The sequence below is a fragment of the Neodiprion virginianus genome, chromosome 1 (assembly GCF_021901495.1).
Source record: "Neodiprion virginianus isolate iyNeoVirg1 chromosome 1, iyNeoVirg1.1, whole genome shotgun sequence".
Taxonomy (NCBI): Eukaryota; Metazoa; Arthropoda; class Insecta; order Hymenoptera; family Diprionidae; genus Neodiprion; species Neodiprion virginianus.
In genome coordinates, this window is record NC_060877.1 from 8,295,534 (window position 1) to 8,312,762 (window position 17,229).

Here is a 17,229-nt window from a genome sequence, read left to right on the forward strand (position 1 = left end):
TACGAAGCTTATCGACGTCGTACGGACGTCGCGATTATTATTGAAAAAAGTAAATAAATAAAGAGCTCGTTCCGGCAATTTGCACCAAATTATTACCCAAAAGATTCAATCACTTCGTCTTACGACTGTATAATTTTTATTTTATGATTTCGAATAAATTTTCCTCATTTATCTTTCAAGGAACGTGATTGAATATTACGAAATTCATTAACGAGTACCTATATCAGATTGAATACAGCTCGGTCGAAATGTGTCATTGTATGCGGAAGGTGGAAGAAAAAAAGCTTTGCGAAATTATCTACACAATTTATTTCAAAACGCTCTCCGAGTTTCTGTAAATTGACAATATCAAGGACTGACAAGTAAAAAGAATTCAAAGAGTCGTTAAATTATCGAATAGAATTCCAACATCGGAAAACGAGAATTTCCTTTCACCGAAAATTCATTACATTCTTCGGATTGAGTTGGAAATCGTCAAATGAATAGAGACGCGACGCATTTCAGAAACAAAAAAACTGACCGTTTCTTATTTATATAATTTTTTTAGATTCCGTTTCTTCTAAATACAAGATTTATCTGAATAATGAAATACCACGACTCAACTGTAGACAAGAATAAAGACTGAAATTCAAATCGTTCGTTATTCAACAAGTGAGACATAAATTCCTCAAATTGTATTCGCAACTCATTTTCTTACATATTCCGAATTTTACCTCCAACAATGTTCAATTGTCCAGAGAAACGAAACGTTCCAGATATTCGGGAGACAAAAAGTGACGTACAAATCTCCGCGGCTGAAGGGATGAAAAGAGCTGGAAAATTTCAAATTTGATCGAATACGGCCAAAAAACTTGACGCAAGGGGTTTTCAAAATTTGATTTCCGATTCGTAATCACAGAGCGCAAAAAATCATAAATTATGTAAAACATGTACATGTGTAAAGGGGTAACTTTCTCGGAAATGAATCATTCCTTCAATTTTCGCGATTTTCACGATTTTCTTCAATCGATTTGTCTCTAACAATAATAATTTAAATTATATCGCAACAATTACTCTGGAGTATTAAAAACCCATTGAAAAAATATGTTTTCAAATTTCTCTAAATATACAAAAAAATGTATACAAAACAGGCGGTAAGAATACTTACGACTATGACTCGAAGGGTTAATCAGCAGGACGTAACGCGATTTTCGCGAGTTTTAAAAACTTTTCCGCATCGTCCATGTAAGAAATTCAAACGAACCTCCCTTTCTCCGCTTGAGTTAGGCGAGTAGCGTTTGCGAAAAAGGTAAAACGAGGCTGTCGAAGGTGGCGGAGTCGAGAACTCTCCCTGAGAATAAGGGACGAAGGGTAAACCGAGCGAAGTCAGCGACGTGATGTAAACGAGCAGTTTGGTACAAGGCACCTGCAGTAATAATTTCTCGCTGATGCGGAAGGCCGCTGTACGATCCTCGGAGCGTTTCCTGTTCAGTGCATTCTTCAGGGGGACGAAGTAGGAGGAGAAGTAGGCAAAGGTGCGTTTTGTTAGGGTTTTCCCGTGTGCGTTTGCACAATTTGCAGTACGAGTTTCATCTCCTGCAACACAAAGTCAGGAATGCAGCGACGCGACGCGAAGAGATATTTTTTGCCCTGCGGCCACCCTTTCGTCTGCTAGCTGCTAAAAGTTTGGAGTTTAGATCCGCGATCCTCGCAACCCTCGGGGGTTAAAATAAGAGAGTTTATTTTTAGCGTGAAACTTTTTAGCCGAGCCGGAAGTTGATAATTTTATTGGTGTTTTATTACAAGTTTCGTTGGGAGTAATCTCCCGGTGCTTTTTCAGCTAAGTGAAACTCAGCTGCTGCACCAGCAGTTGGGCGAAAACAACTGGCCGATGCACCGAGCTGCCGCACGGACAAAGGATGGAAATAAAGCACCCCCGACTCCGGGGATATAAGGTGGAAAAATAAAAATCGAAAAGTATCACCGAGATTGCCAAGAATGGAAAATTCTGTATTTTACCACCACTTTTTCTCCACCACGCCGAGCTAGCCGCCAAGTAAAAGCTGCGTTTCCGTTTACCGTTTAACCGACGAATTCTTCGCTCAAACTGCACTTTTTTCAAAGACGAGATTATACCGTCAACCATATTTATATACGGATCGCGAAATCGATGTAGTAGGGAAATTAATTGCAGCAAGAAATACTAACGAGTCAAAACACGAACATGGCTATCAGCGATTATTACCCTATTAATTCTTGGGAAGGAGAATAAGTGGTAGAAGACTGGAACGTAAGAATATCGAACTTTTGTCGTTAACCCCTTGAATGTCAGTGACGCAAATGTGGGCAGAAAAAAATCGTGCCACTTTTGTGCCCTGACACATGTGTAGGTATTTGAAAAAAGCATTTTTTTACTCACTGAATTACGGGATAAATCTATGACATTTTTTTTCCAGGATAAAAGTGGTACGAAAATCTCATTTTCGCCTAACTTCTGAGGGGTTAGGGCGAACAATGTTATGAAGAAAATTTTACCACGGTGTCAATGGTTGCAGGAGAAATGGAAAATGGAGAAAATGAATAACAATAATGAATAGTTTTATATGAATTATATGAATGAATAGAATTTATATAAATAACAGGGTGGCCCTTATTTAGGGTGTAGGTGAATTTTTTTCCTTTGCAAATAATTCGAAAACAATACAAAAATTTTTCCAGATTTTTATCTAATGCCTGTTTTTTCCACCGTAAGAATAACATGGGATTTTATGATCACTTCACACTTTAGTTTTTTTTTTTGGAATTTTAATGAAAAAAATATAAATCGAAGGGGAATTTATCAAGTATAGTGATTTCGTTCCGAGGATATTTTTTTCATTCTGATGGCTCCATTTTTCAATTACTTTCAGTGAGTTTCTGATCGAAAATTCTGAACATCGCGTGTCAGGTATACTATACTTGACCTTTACGTCCATTTTTTATTAGAAAAAAAACGTATTCTGGAAAAGAGCTAATCATACTTGAGCAAACGCCAGTTTAATGCAGATTTTTCCCATGACAATTGCCGGAAAATAAGTGATCATAAAATCCCATGCTAGTCTTATGGGAAAAAGTGAGGCTCTTGTATATATAAGAATTACAATACCCAACAAATAACGTAAATGAAATATAAAAACACGATACGAGTGGCTTTAACGATGCTCGCATTTCTTCTTTTTTCGCAATTAAAAAATCGCTACCTTATTATTATCCCAGTGATAGAATGATAAAATTTCTTTTGCTAATTACACATGACTAACGGCAGCAATTTTCGTATTCTGCAACGAGCAGAAGTACAATTATGAGGATCGGTTGCAAAATTTGTGGGATGGCCAGGGTCGATTGTCAAGGTAATAAATTATTCCCCATGAAGATGGAACCGTAAGTTTTAAGCGTTGACGAGCGTTTTAATCGTTGATCGCTAAACGTGGGGTAATATCAAAGTTTCGCTCAGAATTCCGTGGCATTTGATAGCGGTTCACGGAATTCTAGCGATATATAAGCAATTCTCGGAGTGCAGCTGTGCAATTAATTAATCAAACAAGCGAATCACTGATTATTGCTCCTGTTACGTCTGCGTCATCATTTACTACTTTCAGTGTAACTTACTTTTTTAGCTTTACGTTGATATTGATTTTTCTTCGCTGTAACGCATTCAACTTCGCGGTGGTACAGCTTGAAACAAATTCTTACGCGCTAAGCTGTGGAAAGTTTTTTAGCCCCACGAAGAGGCGGTTCAAAACTTTGGAATATCGGAAAGTATCCTTTGTGGTTTAGGGAAAAAAGGTATCGGGTCGGTGCCAACGCTTATACATTATACAGATGTAGTAATGTACGAATTATTCGTTAAGCGTACTTTTTTACCTATTTTGGTGCTATGTAGGCAAGCTTTTTGGAAAATGATATGTAATTTTGAATCAGAATGCAATAATTTATGTTGTTTCTTATTTGTGCCAATTTGGTGAAAATTGTGATTCAATTTCAGACTCCTTGAATCTGACTTAGTAAAAGGATAAGGGTAATTCAAAAACTTACCGCAGATGAAAGGTTGATGGAGTTTTTATGCTGCTTGCACTTTTTTTCAGTTACGAATTTTATCCTAACGATAATTCCAATGGCACGAAAAATACTTGCGAAGGTTGAAATTCTATGGAGTACTGGATTTTGTCAAAAAATCAATCCGTCATCTTCGTTCGTTTCGTAAGTATGCGATCGATCATTTTTTCTGTTTACTCAGACGAGATTTCGAAGAAGTTAAAGACTGAGCTGGATTGTAATTCAACTGCAGCTAAAGCACAATGAGACAGCACCTGATCGTCTGTCATGATAGTTCCTTGAACGCTGTAGCTGCAGACATTAAAGTCAAAATGAAATTCGCAAAGTTAAAAGCAACGGTGACGTACTGAAATGCAGCTATTAAGTTTCTCCAATTGCAATTCCGCATCGTGGAAATGTAATAAGAGAAGAGGTGCGAGTGTTGACAAGAAAGGAAACTGACGTACCACCGTCAGTACGTAGAGTAGAATCCAAACTGTTTATATAATAAATCATAAATTGTTACGTGTAATTTATTACATGATTTATCCTGTAAATGCGGTAAAATATATAAGAAGTCACTGAATAAATTACAAATGCAAGAATCAACGGATATACTAGATCAAAAGTCAAAAACGTGTGATTTCTTATATTTATATATTCGATCAAATTTAAAAGATAAATCATTTAATGAATTGCACGATGCATTCTTCCATAAGGTTTTACGATTTGTCATGTGAACAATTTCAACAGGGTACAGAATCAAGATTTATCGTATCGAAGTTAGTAACGTTATCGTTACCGATTAACTCTGAGGAGTAAAAAATTAAGAAAATCGTCATTTTATCCCCCGATATTTCGTTACGATAACGTTGCTAACTTCAACCTCGTCAAGATTTGAAAGGCAAAATTTCCTTCACCTTATAAATTCCTATCTTTTTGTCACGGTCATAGTTCTCACACAGTATCAACAAAGACGACGTAATTAACAGTTAGCAGGCAGGCGTGTTAATCGCTCGCATTTACAACCAAGAGAGGCTGAATTTCCCGAGTGGTGTAAGACATCCGAGGACCCGAGAGTTCCGAAAAGAGAAGAGAGTCGCATCACTAAACGCGATATTCCCACGTGGGAGAACTTTCGTTGAACTTTACTTTCTCAACTTTTGCTTCGGAGCCGTCTTACTTAGAGACTGGCTCGTTTCCCGCTTCTGGGAGAGATGAGAGATTTCGAGGACTCCGCCTATAGCCGCAGTTCCTAAGTGTGGAGTCGCGTTTGTTTCAGGCATTAGCCTCACGTCACATGTAAGCCTAATGGCGCCTACGTGCCGGAGTCATACGTCACGTCCAAATCACCCGGAGGATGTAGTAATCTCAATTTCGGAACCGCGGCGGTTTCGCTTTTTCCATTTCGAGTCACAGTTTCAAACGGCTTCGCACCTCGTTGAGTAACAAAAATACACTCTCGAACAATTCCGAACCAACAACTCTTCTACAGGGTCAAACAAACTTTTGGTTTAACCTTTAACTGGCACCTTGGGGTCCTTCGTGAGGTAAGGATTTTTAATCGAGGTTTTCCTTACTTCAAAGTTTGAAAATCTGACTCAAGTTTTTACCGCCTTAGAATTAAAAATCATTGTTGCGACCATTTTTACTTTGTAAAAGACGCTTAAGAGAATACCCAAAAAATATTCTAGGCAAAATATTAAATTGCATCGTTACAGCAAGCAATTTTCGTTTGGGGTCTTCAAAGACCCCAAGTTGCCAGCAATGTTATTCCAGATAAAGGCCCAGCGAAAGGTTAAATGACCAAAGAACGTGAGTTATAAGATTTTTCCGTCGCGTCTCGTTCTCTTCATTTCGATTAGAATTTCCTAAGATATAAAAAAAAGATCCTCAGATCTTGCATTTATTTTGTGATACTTTGCCTAAATATTTGTTATACTTGAGCCATGATTCCTGAACACTAGGATTAATTCGGGCAAATCGTTCACACTAAATATTTTCGATTTAACAATAAAGTTATTCTGAATTGAATTGAAAAATTTAACGAAGGTAAACTACTTTCAAAGAAGTTACGTGTAACACTTTGACTCAGTCTGCATCGGTGCGGCTTTAAAAGATCTCTAGGGACTTCAAGAGAGTTCAAATACTTCATAGAACTATTTTGCATAACTTCAAATGACTTTCGGGGACCTTAATAAACGTTTGCGTGTCTTCGAAAAACTCCAGTTAATTTTAATTGACCCAAGTTCACGTTCAATGATCAAAATGTAAATCAATTCATTAGATTAAAATACTCGAGGTATAAATAACTCTCAATAAGTACCCAAGAGAAAAAAAAAAAAAAAAAAAAAATCACCAATAATCATACTTGATATCATTTCTTTTCAACAGATTATGAAACTTCATCTAGATGCACTGAAATTTTACATACCCAGATAGGGGTCTGCTCAGTACCCAACGTTAAAGCTACAGGGGTTGAATTTAGTTATTGAAAATGAAAAACGTGTTCAATCAAAATTGAGCGTTACTACAGGTTACATGTTTTTCGATCATAGCAGAGAAAAATTTTCCGTTGTAATTAAAATCTTTCTCCCGGGGTTAGTGCCACTTCGTATTTTCACAAATAGGGGAAAATCTGGGAAAGCACCTTCGGCACAGCTGGCTACAGGAACGCCGCCGTACGCACTGGGTCAAAAGGTGAACCCAGGTGCTCATTCGCATGTGGTAGTATAGGCAGGTAGGTTATGTATTATGTATTTGCAGAGACTTATGCGCGTGTGTTATATATACGCAGCCACAAGCTCGGCGTGGAAACGGGGGCGGCTCTAAGTTCTCTGCAAAAATAATTCAGCGATATTCGGTTAGGGGTCCTTTTTGAAAACGTAACTTGTAATCCGAAAACACCTTTGATCCAACTAGTTACCAACTTCGGCAATTCGAAAGTTTTGGTAGTGCGAATAAACAGACGATTTCAAAAATATAGCGGAATACAAAAATAACAATACTAACAATAAGTATTTATTTGTTCAAATATCTTAATAAATTTCATAGAATTTTGAAGAAAAGGGACTATTTTTTACTTTTTGCTGTCTTAACGAGCCGCCTTCATCTCTCTACACCTCGCTTCAATGCGTCGATTTAGTTTGCACCGTATCACAGTGTTGTAGAAGCAATTTGTTTGAGCATTTTTTAATAAAATAATACTTTTTGGCCGTGTATTTGAAATGCATAATATTTTTAATAATTGTACGACGCGGATGCAAATGATTTTTTGATTCTTTAACGCGGGATTTCAAATGACAATCTTAATTTTTATTGACTTTCTGTGTAAAAATTAGCTTTTTTTCAACGAATTTTTCCACCTTAAAGATGCACAGGCCAAATTTACGTGTTCGATTTTTAGTCGACATTTTTCTACCCAAAACTTTACTATCGATTCGACGGCAGGTCCAAGCGTGAGGAAGGATTATGGGTTTCTAAATTTCCTCACGATTAAGTATTAAGAGAAGCTCATTTTTCGAGGTTTTACAGCAGTCTGGTTGCCAAATAAAGGCCCTCGCCTCCTCGCTATGCTAATGTTCATTCGTCTGCAATTAATTTAGGGATAAGACGCAAAGCCGATGTAATTGAGAGCAATAAATATTCATTTCCGGGAAACGGTCGTAAGAAAATGTATCTCACAGTCATCCGGAATAAACGATTCCCCTCAGCTTCGTTATTCGCGTATTCGATTCGCACGAATATACGACAACAACGCGGAGCATTACTCGATAAAATGATCGATTTCTCATATTGAAATTGAATTAAAGTGATTTACAATGCGTGAAATCCAGTTTAAATTATCGTCCAATTTTCCTCCTCCAGTTGCCTTAGCATTAACGGAAGTGCGCATATTTCAGTCAAGGATTCACGGGACTCTTTTTCCAAGATTTTGTCAAGTAAATATACAGTAGGAGACGCACTACCGCCGCCTGAATAAATCTCGCGGATGAATTATTTCACGGGGACTGTCTCCCGGGTTCCATTGATAAATATAGTACACGCAGACACGCACGCATGTATTGTACGTATTCTCAGCCGTGCTTGGGGTGCTATAAAATAAAATGGAAACACATATATCTGATACTCGCAGTCTACCGGATATATATTTGCGCATTAACGGGTCGTCCGGAGATTTGAAATTATTATTGACGATGCCTGTGTTTGTCGAGAAAATTTGTTGGAAATTGAGGGATGCATCTGTAGGGGAAACCGATCGTCGTGTAAATATTCATTGCAAGAATGACTGGCTAAAATTATAAATTTATTTCGAAAAATTAAATATTAAACAATAATGGCAATATGCGGTTAGAAATCTGATAAATAGTGGAATTATTTGGGAAAGTTTTTAAGTTTACTCAGAGCTTGCTGTCAGGGTTTGAATAAGATTTCAGAAAAACGTAGTTTGATAACAAGTACTGATTTTCATAATATTTATTCCGTATAGAAACGTGAATTCTGTAATCACAATTATTGGAATATTTTCAGAAAGTTTGGAAATACTTTCAAAGAATGTTGGAACAAGATTTTAAAGAGACTGTACGTCAAAATAATAAACTTTTCATTTTTTGAACTTTTCATCAGAATTTGAATATTCTGATAAATTCTCGTCTACATAAACCCCAAAGAATTACTGACAAAGGTAACAATAAAATCAGTTTGATTTACATTATTCGGAAATTTATTGCAACCCCCGTGAATATTGGATTCGTTATTGGCATAAACAACTTCCCCATCATTAATATGCATCGAAGCCAAAATCAATGGGTTACATACATTGTCTTTTCAAAATTGAACACAAATTTAATCCAATATTACAGTACTTTCAAAAGCACAAAAACGTGACGTCAGCTCCGCGTATTGTATCAAGTTATGTCCATAATATGACAAAACCATTGAAATTCAATTGGTTCCAATATCGGCGAAAGCATATTTTTAACGTTTGTTTTTCCGCTTCGCGTAATATGATTAATGATTTTTTATTTTTATTTTTTGCACATAACTTCAAAGACCCAATGCCGAGCAAAACACGCGTAAAAATATTTATACCACTCGCTGTGAAAACTGAAGGCACATTTTTCGACGAGTCTTTCCTCAATACTCACAATCAGCGGATTAAGGTCAGTTACAGGTGGCGTGACGGACATAATATTATCTCGACGAGGGCTAAGCGCGATATACAGGGGTGCCAATTACAGTTGTGGCCAGAGCTTGACCGTCCCTGGAGACGAAGCTGGAACCCGCAGGTGCTCCTAACGGGTACCTGTTACTACGCCTTAACGTCTATTCCATATCCCTTTCCCTCCCACCAACATCCCTCTTATTGTTAGCTTTTCTCCTCTAAATCTCCGAGACTTGTTACACGAGTAGGAATACAGGCCAGGTGGCTCAGAGCTGCTCAAAAGCCCTGTTTTTCAATTGAATTTTCTTTCTTTTTTTTCTCTCTCTTCCTGTTCCAATTTTTATTCAAACACAAACAATTCGTTCATGGATTGAAAAATGCCTGAGGAAATTATTGCGGGTCGGGTTGATCAATTTCATCGTAAAGTACCAATTTCGTCGTATTCGATGTCGCAACTTTCTGTAAAGGGATTCTTGTCTAGTGTTGTGTGATAAGTTGAGTTGAGAAGATTCATTTTTACGTGTTTCAATGTGCTCTTTATCTTATTGAAAAATAATTACACCTTCCGATCTTGAACCACACATAAATTTTTAAGTCTACCTTAAGCGTTACGTCCAAACTTGATTTCACCGAAATAAAAAGCACTGAATACCGAATTGAAAGTATCGCACGTATATCGTTGCCAGAAAGTTTGTTTATCAAAATTTTCTCCTATTACTGGCATACTGGTTTAAAATAGACGATATATTACCAACCTTGAAATTTAGTTTTGAAAAATTGTATTTCAACAACTTTCATGTAATTGTAAGATAAATGCCAGTTGGTACGAGAAAGTTTTTCGAAAAAAATAAGAAAAACACGACAGTTTGAGAATCAAACAGCACCGGGCTTCGTGAGAAAATTGTATTACACGATGCCGGGGATGAGAATTGGAGTTAGTTAACGGGACACTGTATCAACTCCAAGCTGATTGCAGCGGACTGTCGAGGTCAGCTGAGAGATCCGCTGAGACAAGATCACCGGAATATGCTCGAGTCTCCAATTGCGATCGACGTGACGTCACGATGGTGCTACCGATAATAATTAGTCGAGACTTTGCGAATCGACGGAGAAACGCGAGAGTGTGAAAAAATGTCATTTCTTAAACTTATTAGAGAACTTTCGAAACTGGGTTTCTCCAGAACAACAGTTTATGTATTGTTGTGCACCAACATCAGATTGTTGCAACATTTGCAAGAAACTACAATGCGTGTGAAAATGATCAACAAGAATAGTATTAAAACGATTTTCTGATCACAGTTGCAAATTTCATTTTATAATTTTGTACCCAGAATTTATGTCTCTAGGTTGCGCAGTAAAAAACGCAAGTATAACGAAGGACTGTACATGGTAACGAGAACTAGAAATTTCTTTTCGCGAGTGTTTTGCTAGTTGAGAAAAAGTGGAGATAAGAATTCTTGAAAACTTGTTTGAATTCTTAAGACGCATAAGCGACGCGTTACCGGAAGGAAAAACTCCGCCGGTGGTGAAAACTGGGCCCTGAGGGGTGAAAATTTCCCGCCGAAGGGGAGAAAAATCGCAGGCCGGAAGACGGGCTGTTTCTTCGGAAAGAAACGTGGAATAAAACACCCACCACTGAGAAAGGGGAAAACATCGGAGAGTCGATTCAGATCGAAGAATAAAGTCAGGCTGGCGGAAATCCGGGAATTTGTGGGGAACCGAATCGCAGCCGACGTTTCGTTCTCGCCGAATTTCAATAGGCCGCGCACCCGTGTAACTCGTTCGAAAACTTCGCCGGGCTCGTTTAATTAACATCCCCGTCATCATCACGGATGATTTACCGAATACCTTCGCAGCGTCCACAATTTCGAATATCTTCCACGTCGAAATTCTCAAATTATCTGACCCACGTTACTCGTAAGTGTAATAATAAAAAAAGTTCACTCACTTCTGCTTCGTAATTTGTATAAACAGTTGGTCGATTTAAGCCCCCAGAAATTGAATCCTCAAACAACGATCAAAGATGGTGCAGTTAGAATGGCTTTTTTATATTTCATTTAATTTGCAAAGTATGTAAACAAGTTTCCACATGTAGAACGGATTTAAAAATCAACTTTCTCTTTTCTTTCTTTGTTTTCGTCCATTTTTCCAACCTGCGGAAAAGAATTGCAGGTACAGATTTGTCTCTGGTTAGTTTTTGTACACGGATAGTCAGAACATGATTTTAATATCCGGTTTAAAAATTAAGAAGAGTAGAAATATCGACATTTGCAATAGCCTCGCAGGCTCGGTTTGACGGAAATGCGATGGATCCGAATTACATGAATGCGGCAAAACTTGTATAACCATGTGTAAAAATTATGGATGAAAAGCATGAGAGAAACCTACAAGTTTCAACATCAGGAAAATCTGAAGCAATATTGTAGAACAAAATGCAACCTAGTTGATTCCGGGAATATGTTGACGTTTTTCTTTTTCATTTGGAATCCGGGAGGAAGTTACTTATTCCGGAGTGAAACAAAAGAAAATAAATTGAAAAAAAAAATAAAAAAAACATGTATTACTCATGAGGTTATTTGAATCGAATTATGCAACTCAAGCGTGTACACTGCAGCCACTTGTTTATTCCGACGAAATAAATCTGTTTGAGATTTATTTGATGTATTCAAATGAAATGTACGTTGGGGTGAACTTTTCATCCAACGGTGAGAATAAACTCGTGCATATTATATCCTGTACTTTTGATGCCGGAGTCGAACTGCTGCAGGTGATTCGAATCAACTTTCTCATTTGTTTCCAAATCTAAGTAAGTAGTTGAAAAGAAAAAAAAAAACGTGGCAAAAATAAAGAAAATTCCAAATCCCTTGCCCAGTCAAAGGCAAAGGCAAATAAAAGCTCCGTTAAATCGTTCCGTGAAAATTAGGGTGCAGGTATTATTATCTAGCAGCTTAATTCGAGAGGATTTACTCATTTCGAATTAACGATTTATCCGGAGTTTTGCCCGAGTCGAAAACTGGCAGAGGGGCGTAGGGTTTGTGTCTGTGTGCTTTTAAAATTTTCTTTTCTTTGAATGTCGAGCGCGGAGCTCTGCGTTGGTCTTGAAATCTTGAAATCTCGAATTCTCGTGGTTCGTCCGTTTCCGTAACGAGCAACGCTGGAGGTAAAGTACACAAAAGGGGTGCCAAGGAGCTGTTAAGGTAGCCTGGGTAGTCACGGGGAAATTCAAACGCCCTAGAAAATCCACCCTCACGGATGACGAAATTATTGTGAAAACGGTGAAAAGTGGGCGAACCGCGGGAAACTCATTTTTCGTCGTCGACTCACTAAACCCACATCTGCATTCACGCGCTCCTTCTTTTCTCATACAAGGGTGCGTTTTTCCTCGATTCAAGAAACGTTGAACAACTTTTGGACAACGATTAACCAAAATTTCCTAATCTTAAAATCGGGAATGATTATAAACTTCGATTACAGCTCAAATTTTCACTGTATTCTAATACTCGCTTCACTTTTGTCGTTTTATTTGAGAAAGAAAACAAAAAATATCATTTTGCGACAATTATTACATCCCTATTGCACAAACGAATGAATTTTTTTCCCTAATTCAACTGCATTGTTACAGTATCAAGTCGTATTGCAAATAAATAACTCTACAGATGATGTGCGGTAAAGTGAAGAATTTCGTGGTTTGTACGCTTTTTGGAATCTAGAATTCATGAACTTTTCTTGGTATTCCAGCATGAAAATAGGACTCTTCCACTAACTTTTCAAGAAACGTGCCGCCGCGCTGATTATTGACAATTATTTACACACTAATACCAATACCTTCAATATTACCTATTATATATATATATATAATAACTTACTATCTGACTATCAATTTACAAAAAACAGTCTGGGGTTTTTCGAAAGAAAAATAATACACATAGAATGTATGAAATGTTGCCAGAAAACGAAATTTTAAGTGCCGTTATTTTTTTTTATTTCTTAAGCTGAATAGTACTTTTGTATAAGAACGAGTTTATTTCTTCGACAGACTAAAAATTCCGGTCTTGTTATCGAAATTCCCTGACTTTTCAAGTTTTTTCCAAGTTTTCCTTGTGCACACTAACCCTGAGAATGTCTAATATACTGCTTAATTGGTGAGTTTCGAAAAAAAATCGTCAATAACGAAGGGAGCCTCGGCTGCGTACCGTAGAATTGAAACTCAACACCGAATGACAGAATGGAATGAATAATGAGAGTTAAAGCAGCGTCGTCGGTCGTCATTGCAGGAGCTTTAATGGGTTCGGCCCATCGTCGCACTTTAAGGTACAAAAGTGTTTGAAATTAGGGGAAAAAATATAGCCGTATACTTGGCGATATTTTCCCGGGTCGTGCTAAGTGCCTCGGTCGCTGGGTCGAAGAAGGGGAAAATAAAAGGGGGGAACGGAGGCCTGGAGACAACGCGGAGACGAAGAGGACAACAGAGGGAGGGGCCGACTAGTACGGTACTTTATCACTGCTTCCCCCACGTTTCGCCGTCGCCAATGTTTAGTCTCTGTATATTCCGGTGTCTTTATTATTCCCTCCTTCATCCCCTTCATACCCTTCGTCCCCTTCGGCCCCTTCGTCTACTCGTCCCCCTCCCCCCGTCTTCCGCGCACCTTCCATCACTTTACGGGTTACCTGGGAAGCGGGACTTCCGGGCAAGTCAGGAGAAGAGGATGGGGGTATAATCTCTGGCGAACTTAATTCAAGGCAATATGGCGTGCCAAAGAAATTGGCGGGAAAATATCTACGCAAAGCGTAATGCAGGTTTAATGTTCGCGGTCGTTAGGCCGCTGCTGCAAGCTTATCTGTTTGCAAAATGTTGGGATTTTATTTGTCGTACGTGCAAGGTTTGTGCAGCCGTTACACTGTAGACTTGAACGAATTTTACATTTACACGAACGTTTGTCAAAAGTCAATGACGGTCTACCGAGAATAAAATCACGAACCATAATTTTTACCTATCAATTTTCAACTTCACAGGTATAACACGTTGTTACTAAAAATATCGTTGAGGTAATAATTATATTACGTCTTAGTTTCACATCGTAGTTTATCGATTAATTACAAATTACCAATAACTGCAAATCGATTCTCTCGTCTTCATCCTCTGTCGACTAGCCGGTTAATTTTTGACGTTGCTTAAACGATTGTTGGGAAATGAGTAGTAGCTTTCGAGTGAAATGAATCAATCGGTCTTACAACGAAGGTCGTCAAAAAATCAGAAACAATTATTCCCCGCGCGTATCTTTCACAGGCTAACACATTGTGTGGAGAAGAAATAAACAATCAGATAAAATAGAAGACTTGGAACGGAGAAAGACCGTACGAGATAAAATTTCTCTCGCAACGTCTTGAAAATTAAGAAAATTGCGAATTCCGTATCACGTGAAGTCGTATATTTCATACGTACCCGGTGTTTCAACTGTGCATATTATTCTCCTGCAAAGAATTATAAAAAAGACCAAAAAAAAATCAAGGAAAAAGTAAGCATCCGAGAGTAAAGTATAAGCATCGGGAGGACTGCAGCAAGTTGAAATGCCCCCCCCTCACTGCACACGTGCGAACGAACGGTTGAAAATGACAAAGGGAGCTCATAACGTCATATTGAAATCGTATTCCAGTCTTTTTCCTCGCGTCATCGTCGTCGTACAGACCTTACCTGCATTTCGCACACTCGGAGATGCAGGAATTTATGGATGCACATGCACGCGTGCACTCGTGCCGTATCCGTGTGTGTGTGCGTGTGTATGCCTCGGTTTCTGGGAGCAGCATTGCTGCGCTATGTGCTGCGGCAACATGAAATAATCATCTCGTCGGTAATATTTAAAACGGTCAAGTCCCTCGCGTGGTATCAATCAGAATAACCCTCGCTTAAGGCGGAGAGCTGCACCAGCAATGCACTCAGCCTCGGAATTTTAAATTATTTACAAACCTCAGCCTCGATCTCGCCAACACGCCCGATGCTCTCCTGAATCGTCAGAGTTAACGATTACGCCGCACACCCTTATAAGTTACGCGAGACGTCAGGCGTATTCGCGAGAAATATATAAAATATAAATAAACGATAGGCGAGCGTCCGGCATTTTTTAAAAGAAATATTTTTTCACAATTTACCCTCTTTTATCTTCCGTGGTGTTACGATTTTTTCACAAGGGTTGAAGGTAGGATCAACTGTTGCCACTGTGGGGCGAAAATTTTGCCAAAAAAACCTAATCCGTAACCGGGTTTGTGTATGGTAATTTTTTTTTTTATATCAAAAATGTCTCATTTTTATCTCCAGTACAATAGTGATTTTTTTACAGGGTTAAAGGAGGGATCAATTGTTGATGTGAGGTATAAATTGCGCAAGAAACATAATTCGTGATTAAATTTTGTGCAGTTTCTATTTTCTCGTCTATTCATTCGATGGACTTGGATCGAAAAATAGTCCGTAACAGAAACTTGAATACCCAAATGCCTTAAATAGATTGAAATAACCGGTTGGGTATTTCATTTGTGTAAAGAAATCGCTTTTCAATAATACTCACAATGAGTTGTAGGAGCAATTACTGTTCCGGTGATTAAACCTTAAAAAAATTAAATCAGGCAAAAACAACCCTTATCAATTTAAAAATGCGATTCGTTTCGCGATTGATGAACACGTCTGTTTTTTTTTTTTTTTTTAGTGGAAATTTAAATTAACGGTGAGAGTCTGAAAACAAAATACAGACAAATCGACAATGAAATAGAAAACGAACGTCAACCAAGTTAGAACGTATATAATATAAGTGTATGATGTAATTTCCTACCCCAATTTATTCATTGATTCATTGATTTCAACAATTAGAATTCGCTTGTCAACGGTTGAAATACCGCGCGTGTCTCCGACTCGGCATTATGAAATATCAAAAGACCTTTTCGATACAGTTGGAAAATGTTAAAATAAACACAATTATGCCAAGGAACGGGAGACGCGATAGTTAATTACTTCAAATTTATTAAATAACGTTCTCATAATCGATGCACTGTGGATTTAAGAGACAGCCAGAGATCCGACGGTATTCCGACTTTCAACCGTCCTTCTTCATCCCCGATCGAATCTCACAGACGATTTTATGATCCAACATTAATTTTCCTCCCTTTTCCGGCCAATTCAGCATCCTCGACGACAGGCTACATCGATCGTCGTCTTTACGTTTGTTGGATTGGTTCCGCAGCTTTTCATCAACGAGAAAAAGCTCGCATTCAGAATATAATACACCGTCAACCCGTTTCCTCCGACGTTTTTCTCCCGAAGCGCCACGTCCGGCTCGCCGAGAGTGAATAGCATAAATATTTTCGGATTCCTGGTTATGAAGGAGCCTCGGAATTTCCACCATTTCTCAACTACAATATTCCCCTTGCGTACATATTGCTCGTCTACTGGTTATCGCTAATTGACTAATTAACTTCTCTGTCTTTTTCCCTCCTGCCGCGAAATTTTTTGCAGCATATTCGGTACTTTCGCTGTTAAAATGTTGAGACTCATTTTCACTTTTATACACGTTATGAAATCCTATAAATTATGACTCTTTCAATTCCAGCGTTATACCTTGCGTCTGAGGTACGGCGCCTCGACAAAACCTCCGTGACGTCTTTTTCTCTTTACAGAGCTTAACGTAAGTTCTAATAACGAATCGGAGGACGAATTTACTATTGCGATTTCGTAGAATCCATATGATTTCTTTATTTCTGCATCAAATGAAAATGCATTCCAGTGTCTTCGTTCAGAATTGTCTATAGAATGGGGTTGTTAAACCCTTTTCCACGTCAGAGATGAGCGCACTTCAATATTTGGAGGTATATACGTTAAGGGGGGGGTTTACAGCTTAGTCGGGCTAAAGTCATACCTATTTTTGGGAATTTTTTTTTTTCAAAAAACGAAATTACTTGGAGCAATTTGAGTTTTAGTATCTTATTACTTATAATTTCAAAAACCTTTTAGAATTTTTTCCTTGAAA

General features: G+C 38.1%; 1 protein-coding gene across 1 annotated transcript in view; it reads right to left on the minus strand.

Annotated features, from left to right (window-relative positions):
- LOC124298502 (suppressor of lurcher protein 1) overlaps window positions 1-17,229 on the minus strand; it is a 370,352-nt gene that overhangs the window by 119,072 nt on the left and 234,051 nt on the right. The window lies entirely within an intron of this gene.